Source organism: Alosa alosa, chromosome 6 (genome assembly GCF_017589495.1).
Source record: "Alosa alosa isolate M-15738 ecotype Scorff River chromosome 6, AALO_Geno_1.1, whole genome shotgun sequence".
Classification (NCBI taxonomy): Eukaryota; Metazoa; Chordata; class Actinopteri; order Clupeiformes; family Clupeidae; genus Alosa; species Alosa alosa.
In genome coordinates, this window is record NC_063194.1 from 10,263,070 (window position 1) to 10,273,187 (window position 10,118).

A 10,118-nucleotide genomic window follows, 5' to 3' on the forward strand; every position below is an offset into this window, starting at 1 on the left:
CTGTGAGTGCCGTGTTCTTATCTGCGTGAGACTCCGCCTCTCTGCCAGTAAGTGCCGCTGGCGGAGTGTCAGTAAGGATTTTTTTTAAAGGACAATTCCTGGTATTCACACACACTGAGGTTCCCCCTCCCCCTACCGCTCTTCTCATACGGAACTCCCTCCGTTCTTTACTGTAAGTTTGTTGCGCCGTTCCTTAGGAGCTACCCGCAACAATAACAGACCGTTATTAGCCTAGGTTAGGCTACCGTGTTGAGCCTACTAAATATCTAAAGTTATGTTCTATTCTTATGAATTAGGCTACTGATGGGCTCGCTGTTAGCTAGAATAATTATGAGATAAAAGCGGAAATTAGGCTATTGTGTAACTCCATGAGTAACAACTACCATCATAACTAGTCATAGCCTGGTTGATCGTCTAGTCATTCTTGCGAGATATTTGCGATTGTGGTTCGAGTAGCCTACGGATAGGCTACAGATGATTTCTCATTAACTGTCAGGTCTACAAGGTATTGCAAGTACTTAACATGTTCTCCATGTCCTCGCGCACCTCTAGCGTCAAATCAGTCTCAGTTCCATATGGACGCTAGCCTATAGATTTGTTTTTCGATTGATGCTTTGTGAGGGACAACAAGGTAAAACAATACGGCATATTCAGTAATAATAATATATATATTTTTAAAACATAGTTTTCACTAGGCCTGATGAGTTATGTAGCTACCCTCCCCTATTCTCTCTGTGAGTTTAGGCCTAAGTGTTTGGGCTGTCTGAGTCATGTTTCTCTGTCTAAGGGACTCAGGATACTGTGATAAATGATGAATCCCTATCCTTTCCTGAAAGTGAACAACTTCACTGAGTCCAGTCAGGGAAGTATGTGTGTGTAATGATGATGCTAGTCATTTCAACAATCTCTATGCCTCTAATGCCAAATATTATTCTCAGAAACACTGTCATAGCCTACTCTTTTTTATTGCTATTTATTTTAATGTGTTACATGAAAGAATTTAACTATTTGACCTTTATTACCACTATTTAAAGGCCATATTTAAAGAACCTGAGATCATAAAATAGAGCAGCCAAAATTTGAGGAACAAAAATATGCCACTATGCTCATATTAAGGACCTTTGCCAATTACCCAACAGTTTTTGCAATTGTGCTGATGAGGTCATGTTTTTGGTGTGTGAGGGAACACTGAGTTCTGAGAAACATTGTTGCCATTTGATGCATAGTGATTGTTAACTGACCATCACCACACGCAAACACACACACACACACACACACAGAGTTTACTTGGGGCATGGCTTCCCAAACGCATGTTCCTTTCTGTAATGTGTGTAGGCTTTATCTTTTGTATTCTTTTCTAGTCATTCACAAAGCACTACAAGAGAATTCACAATGATAGCTTGAAATACCAGTTTTGTTCACGTGGAAGGGAGTAACATACTATTCTACTACCCACACATAAACACACACAAAACATGGCTTCTTTATTCACAATAGTAAATACACAATATTTCACAATTCACAACACTTATCCATTTAAAAAAAACATATATATATATATATATATATATATATATATATATATATATATATATATATATTCTGTTGGGTATACACAGAACCCTATCCCTAATACAGTGACTGCCAGTTACCACTATCTTCACTGGAAATGGAAATGTGTGAATTTTCTTTTCCCTGAATATCCAACATGCAAACATTGGTTGATGAGATGTTCCAGGAAGTCATGTTATCCACACAGTCATGCTGTTATCAGCTTTACTGTCACCAGTCACTACTTCCTCTCGGAGAGGCCCGGCCTGCTGAGCCATTGGTGTGAATCGCACACACACAATTACACCACACACACACACACACACACACAAACACACACCATACCCATACATTTCCACATTTCTAAGAAAACCACTGAATTCAATTCAGTGGTTGGGACACAGTGCTTTGGTCTCCTTAGTTATGCTCTAACTGTTGAACCACATGAACTGGTTTTCATGGTAAAGAGAGATGATTACCACTGAGAGAGGAACTGACAGGGGAAACAGATCATCTTTGAGATCAGAGATGAGAGAGGGGTCAGGTCATACAGCAGCAGACTTAAAAGTGAGATCAGATATACCATCAGAGGCGTTGTGCTAGTATAGAGATACAGACGGTGAGACAGCTCTAGACACAAGGGTTGAGGAAATAGTACAAACTTAGGTGTTCATTGAGGCTGCAGCAGTCAAAAGACGTTATGGGACCTTGTGACGCATGCATGTCAATTAACAGTGTCTACAATAGGTAACTCCTAGTGCCAGGAGTGCCTGTCAGAACTGACTCATACTGCACAGCCGTAAATGGTTTATTTTCCCACAATGCCGACATGCCATCTACTAGATAAGGAGGATTGTGTTACAGCCAGCCAGACAGTGAGCAGGTCTACACCGGTGATGTGTGCTTTGCTTAGGTGTCTGCCGGTGGCTTAGGTATCTGCTTCTGAGAATATGTGTTTAACGATAGGGGCTGGCTGGCACAGTTCTGTTGCTGTTGCTGTGAACAACTTCTGAAATTCAGAACTTAGCTGGAATGCCACGTGCATGCACACAACAAACATGTTACATGGAAGTAAACATACACCAATGACGGAAGTGAAAATTAAAGACTTCATTAAAGACTACATTGACTCAGGTTACTAAAACTCCCAAACCACTGAACACAACAGGTCTTCAGTAAAACTTGCTTAGCAAACAACAGCATAAGGAGAATCAGATCACAGGCTACTGAATTTCCCTTGGGACGAATAAAGTCTTTTTCTTTTCTTATTTCATCTGATCAACAACATCAGAATTAAATGCAGTAAACACAGTAATACAGTTGCTAAATACATGAATGGACTACAAGGATATCCAGCACCATGTAGTCTATTCATATATATATATACATATAAATTGACATCATCGGCATGCCATTTAAATATATATTTTTGGGGCTTTTTGCCTTTATTCAGATTGAACAGTGAAGAGTGGCGGGAAATGAGTGGGAGGGAGATGGGGTCGACCCCGGGTCACTATAGGGCTCTCGGACCCGAATGTCATACGGACACTGCAGCAGCCATTTGCGTCACAGTGCCACATTTTTAAAATGACACGGAATGGCAAAATGCAAATTCACTGATGATGTGCACTTCACTGTATGCCCAGTACTGGTTTGTGATTCCACAATAACATTTAGAAGGACATGAGATGTTTCAAAAGTTCCTTTTAGTATGTCTGTCACTCTCAGATAAATCAGAACCTTGTCAAATTTTTAAATGGACAAAAAGTTATTTATGACTGTTTTTGTTCATACATTTTATTTTGACAAATATAACAAATATAATACTTGAAAATCAAATTGTTGTACAGAATGATATAGACTGCAATGGCTAGTCAGTTGTCAGGGTTAAATATCTGCATGCTACATTATGTCGAATCCATTTGGGGATGGGGCATATATAAGCTGTTACTGTTAACTTTTAGGGTTTAAGGGTGTTTTGCAAATGTTACATTTGTGCACCCCGCGTGGTGTGTACAGCTCCTGGGTCACTGAGCCCATCAGTTGTGTACAAATTGCTGCGGTTTTAGACTTGCAAGTAAATAATTACAATGTATTCCTGCCTATAAGTGTGGACAATTTAATTATTTTCCAGTTAATATTTGATAAAAAATGTGTATTACTGTGAACAAAATTTTACATTTGTATACCCCTCATATATGACGTGTACATGTTTGACACAAATATAGGTCACTGGGCCAATTGGTCTCAGTTAAAATGGGCCGCTCTGTTAGACTGTGAAGCAAAATAAAACATATGTATTCCCGCTTTATCGCATTAGTTTGTTAGTGTTTCTTTTCCTGCTTCATGTTTTATTATCTTCTTGGTTAAAATGTAATAAAACAATGTTTATTACTGTAAACAATATCTTAATTGCAAGTCATTGCCAATCATGCTGAGGTCAAAAGTTATGGTGAGTTCCCGCTTTAGTGTTTTAATGTGTTTTATAGTGTGTCTTCAGTCTTTTAGTGTTTCTTCAGTGTGTCCTACTTCAGCGTGGACACTTTACTTTCCTGGTTAATGTGTGATAATATAACACCTATTACTGTAGTGTAAATAGTGGAACGACACTGCAACAGATAGGAAACTGATCGAAGGCAAATAATGCCTTATCCTTAAATATGAGTCACTTTCAGTGTGTCTTTATGTGAGAGAAAGAGTGTGATCATATTTGAATGGTTTCAGACAAACAACTCTTTTAAAGATTATCTTGGTTACATTGAGACTTGTGTGACTGTTTCTGTTGATGCATGCTTTGTGCCTGTCAGCTCATAACAGCTGGCCTGTAATGGTGGTTTTAGGAGCCGTCCATGAAAATGCAGATTTTTGAAAACGGCGTTTTTAGTTTTATTCAAAAATTATGCATGGAAAACCAAAACCCAATGTCTACGTTTTTGTCTTGCATAACCTATGCAAAATACCTCTGTTGTTCATTGTTTTGTTTTGTTTTGTGTGTGTGTGTGTGTGTGTGTGTGTGTGTGTGTGTGTTTGTGTATGGGGTAAACTAGTGTTGTGCATGTTTCTGGTGGGGGAGGTTACTTCTTCTGGGAAACTGGCTCTAATTGGTGTGGGAGTGAACTCAGATGGCTTCAGTTAGGAATGGAGACAAGGAAGACAAGGACGTCTACCCCACCGGAGTGATACACACAACACACACACACACACACACACACACACACACACACACACTGACAGCTATAATGCTTCCTTTGTGCTCTTGTCCTTTAACACTTCCTCCTTAAGGATGATTGTTTAAAATTAAAGTCATGTGTCCAAAGTCATGTGTAAAGACCCAAGACACACTCACACATACACAATGAAAGATCTGAGCACATAGTTTAAAACTACATGGTCAAGCAAAAGTATACGCAGATGTTGAAGGATTGGAGCATTGTCCATTGTTTTGCCTTAAAATATTTTCAGAATGACCTTTACAACTGCTGGCCCATTTTCTTTATTGAGATAAAGCCCTCCAGTAACAAGGCAGAAGTTTAATGGGGTCAGAGAGGCATGCACAGAACAGAACAACAGCTAATGCTGCCCTCTACTGGTGAGAGTCCATTATAGCTTCCATTCTAGCTTAAAATAATGTAAAAATGTCATTTGATAGATAATACTGATTGAAATTCCTCATTGGAAATTGCAAATAACTCAAGACAGTATGGTGCCAGACAGTAATGGTGCAAACATGAATTTGATTTGGCTAATTGCATTTCAATTCTTAAAACTTAGCAGTCAAATTTGTTAATAAACTAGCCTAGGAATACCCATACAAACCTTTGGCAAATTTGGGATTTGCTCTGCAGGTCCGTCTGGCCAAGAGGCCATTGAAGCCCATGTCCAATGTCCCTAAAACACGGGCATGAAAATACAATCGCTAATCCGGCATGAACGTGTATTTATTTGGAATTGAGTAAACAAGTGCATTTATATAGCCTAGAAATCTAGACATCCACAAGATGTTAACACAAGGTGTGCTATAGGTAGAGGATCTTCTACAACCAAGCGTACTTCACATTACACAGCATGACACAAGGTTCATCGACAAGGCTTGTGGCAGTTGCAAACGCATCGCCTGTTGTACCCAAGATCTATAAAAGCCCTCCTTCATGGCCTACATACTAAATGGATTTTTTTGAATGTGCCAAATGTCCAACATCCAATATAAAGCCAACTTTACCTTAAGTTATGTTGCAGAGGATATCTCCTCTCAGCACTTCTGACAACCTGACACACACTTACTCACACATGTTCTTCCCTCTCTCCCCTCTTCTACCTCCTTCCTCTCCACACCCCTCTATTACCTCCCTCTTCTACTACTTTCTCCTCTAACAATCACACTCTAACTAGTTTCTATAATGTAGGCACTCATATCCTCTACTAATAGTATTGACAGATCCAGTAATTCCTAGCTAAGGTCTACTCTGCACTGTAGCTTGAATGTTATTCTCTTGCTTTGTGAATCCAGATGAACATTTTAGCAAATTTTAATTTGCTCTGCGAGTCGGTCTGAAATTTCAATGTTTTTCATGTATTTTGTTTGTTAATCACTTTAAAGATGTGTCACATTAGTTTATACTATAGTTAATGGTTAGTAGGCCTAGTTAGTTAATACTTTACTTGTACATACCAGTCATCTCAGTCAAGCAAAATGATTAATTGTTACACTATTTGTCATGCATTCATGTATTACTGCGATTCTGGCACACCTCAAGTCTAACAGGAAACCAGAGAACCACACACTAACGTTTACCGTGAAACTGACAAATTATTGACCTTGTTTCTGAGACAAAGAAGACAAGGTATTTAATGCATCTGTTCAAATGAAACACCTCGCAAGAAGTGTGGGATTCTATGGCAATGGTTTTGATTGATGAAGTTAATGTAGGCCAATCAATATTTTAATTTATTTGATCAACAAAACATTCAATGTCATCCCTACGGTTACATACTGCAGTATACAGTGCAGTGTATACAGTTACTTGACAGAGTGGCATATTGAAATGAATATTTATCATCATATAACAAAGACAAATATTTACAAACACAAGGTGGACATCCCATTCTGACACAAGTTAACATTGTGTTGTATATAGTTTTTATAAATCTGTAGAAGGTTTGTATTATTTGTATCCTTTATATTGATAGAAGCTGAAAAACTGAACTGAAACCAAAGCAAGCCAAAACTTTTCTAATTAAAGGCATGCAGCTGGTATGCCAGTGGTGCTGTTTTACTGAGTGTGGGTAATTTGGGGTAGGCCAGTCGGCAGGGTTGATCAGTACCTGAGACATAGATGTGGCCCTCTGTTGTCTTATCTACTCATAAACTGTCAGAACGATGTGCTGGGAGTCCAACACCAGACTGTTGATGAGGCTTTCCATTCTCTACACAGCACATCACCTGTGAGAGAAACAGAGAGAGAGAGAGGGAGAGAGAGAGAAGTGAAGATATGAGTGGAGAAGAAAGACAACGTACTGTTGTTGAGTAATTAATCAATCAGTTGTTTAGCATAATGCACTCTTTAGTGCCCCATTTTGACTGGTGTCTTCCCTGCCTCTACAGTAAATGCATGTCCATGTTCCCTGTTCTCCAGTTGCATGGACTGGATTGCTGTGAGTGTGTGATGAAGGCATGGTGCTGCACTCACCGGGACGAGCAGGATAATGAGGACTATATGACCAGCAACCACATCGGGACGGGTTCCTCGGTAGTCACAGTCATGTGTGGTCCATAAGTGGGACACCCTGCACAACATTAATCCCCATTCAATTCAGACAGACTTCTGGACATGGGTTAATCCTAGTCCTAGGCTCAAAGTGTTTGTTTTTTTATGTAGATTTTCCTAGGACTCTTTAACAAGGAAACTTTGATGATGGGAAATTGCGTGTATATTTCTGTTTACTCAACAAAGTATATTCATATCAAATATGATGTTTTATTAATAAATGTTTACCAAATTGAATTTCAGATATAAAAAAAAACTTACCATCAACCACCAACAATGTTTCACCATCTTTGCTTTTAGATGAATATTGTTTTGCTCCTTCAAAACTCAAGTACTGGCACCAGAAAACTCCACTGTCGTTAACAGTGAGGTTGCTAATTGTGGCATGCAGGTTGGAGAACACGCCCGTAACCTTTGTCCTGTTCTTGTAGGGTAAGCTGGGAGTATAGTTCTGCTGTGGACTGATATAGAACACCTCCTGGGTTTGGTAATAGGTGTGATACAGGTACATTCCACTTGGATTTTTCTGATCAGTGGAGCACACTATTTCAATGTGCTCCCCGACCCGTCTCCATTCAGTTCTGTTTGCTTCCAAAGCTTTGAAGAGTGAAATGGGTTTAAAAAAAATCAGTAATCATTTATGTCAATTTCTTTCATTTGATACTAATACGTGCACTACACACATGTAGATGACATTTCAATAATTGTACATTTTTAATTCGTTTTTAAAAGCAAACCGACAGTTTTATAATTAGCTACGGTGTGTGGAAACAGATGCAAAAAGAGACATGCAGCAGGATGTGATGCGATCGCCACAAACGCTCCATTGTTTGATCTGCAGGGTCTCGGACACTCAGCCTAATATAGGCTACCTCATTGCACAGGAAACACTGATGCAAGCAAAGAGGTATGCTTCTCTTCTCTGAACCAGTTTGCACAGCTATCAGCATAGAGACTAGGCCTACATGCAGACATGCTGGGGTGTGACACATTTATGTGTTGCATGATTTTATTTATTGATGTATTGCGACATAAGATGCAAGTCAAATTTGTTGTTTCTTATTTCTCATTCCATCGAACTACAGATCCGCTACCCTATCTGGCAAACTTCTATAGTGGGGTTATAGCTGATGGAGGGTCGCAAAGCGAATGCAGAAGTGCCGTTCACCTGTTACGAGTTGATGAACCACTGAAACGATTTTGGAAACATTATTTTAAGGTACAAAAAACTCTTTGGTGTTACTTTAAAGCCATCAGCTTTGGAAAAATGAGACCTGAAGAAAGTCAGGCCTACCATACAGCAGGTCTACTGCATTCACTAGACATGATATAGATAGATACTTTATTGATCCCCAGGGGAAATTCAAGGTCACAGTAGCATACAGACAACACACACACACATTCACTAACAGCAGAAAGTAATTAAAAGTATATAATATAAAAAACACAACTAAGCAATAAGGACAGTAGAAGATAAATATATACTAAATACTAAATATACTAAAATTAGGGCTGTCAAAATAACTGATTAATTTCAATTAATTAATTGGAGAAAAAATAGCTGATTTAAAAAAAATAGTGCAGATTAATCGATTCCGTATGACTTTTGACCCCGAGCCGTTCTAGTCAGTAAAAACTAGACTGTAAAATGAAGGAGAGAGAAGAAAACATGCTGCCTGGATCATTGATTGGAACATTTACTTTTGGTGTTGATAAAAAATAAAGTGTTGAAAATAAAGTCCTCTGCAATGTCTGCAGCAAGGAATTTGCATATCACCGGAGTTCATCAACTCTATAGTGGCACATCAATGCAAAGAAATAAGTGTTGACATTGAGGGGAGTGTTAATTTTCATTATGTCCCCTAGGTTATATCTGTGGCCTGAAATGCCTTGTATGTGAAAAAAAAACTCTTCTCAATGCACTTTTGAATTCATTTCCTCAGCATATTAGGTCATATCATAGATTATTATGGCAATTATGGCACCTGCGGAAATCCACCACCATCTCCTTGGTCTTTGAAGTGTTGAGTTGGAGATGATTGAGTTTGCACCATTGCACAAAGTCCTCCACCAGGCTCCTGTACTCCTCCTCCTGCCCGTTCCTGATACACCCCACAATTGCAGTATCGTCAGAAAACTTCTGCATGTGGCATGACTCAGTGTTGTAGCAGAAGTCAGATCTGTACAGGGTGAACAGGACTGGAGAGAGCACAGTTCCCTGTGGCGCTCCTGTGCTGCTGATCACAGTGTCAGAGAGACATGATATTACATTTTTGCATGGGTAAAAAAAATCTGCTTGCTAAATGAGGAAGTTAAATTAGGCCAAAAGTGCCATTGCCAATACTATATGTAGCCTACCATATATGCTACTATAAATAACCTCTGCTTTACAGTTTTTTACAACTGTTTACACACATTTTCAAAACTCTATGTCTATTTTTCAAAACTCTACACACAAAACCCAGAATTGCTCACACAAAATGCAAATTGTCTCAAATCTCCAGCAAAATGACACACAACATTCAAAATGTCATAAACACATCTCTAAAGCAAACATTCGCCTCACATTATAAACACTTTTGTCATAATAATATGACATTTTGGAGTGAAAGTCATCTACAGAGAGAAGTTAAAATACAGAAATAAAATAAATGGCCAATTGGGCATGTATTCATAGGCCTAGACCTGTGACCAGTGTTCAGTGAAAAACACATTACTTGAATACAATTCATGAAATGTCAGTCTTTACCCAAATTCTTTAATGTAGGCTAATTCCACTCTTAATACTTTCCAGCCCCCTTT

At 38.8% G+C, this 10,118-nt stretch overlaps 1 long non-coding RNA gene across 1 annotated transcript; it reads right to left on the reverse strand.

The window, feature by feature from the left end:
• Positions 1–6,475: 6,475 nt before the first annotated feature.
• Positions 6,476–7,701, reverse strand: LOC125296761. Its single transcript, XR_007193850.1, has 3 exons — positions 7,578–7,701; positions 7,239–7,335; positions 6,476–6,991 (listed from the first exon to the last, which is right to left on the reverse strand). It is a non-coding gene; the product is annotated as an uncharacterized LOC125296761 (long non-coding RNA).
• Between the last annotated feature and the right edge of the window lie 2,417 nt (positions 7,702–10,118).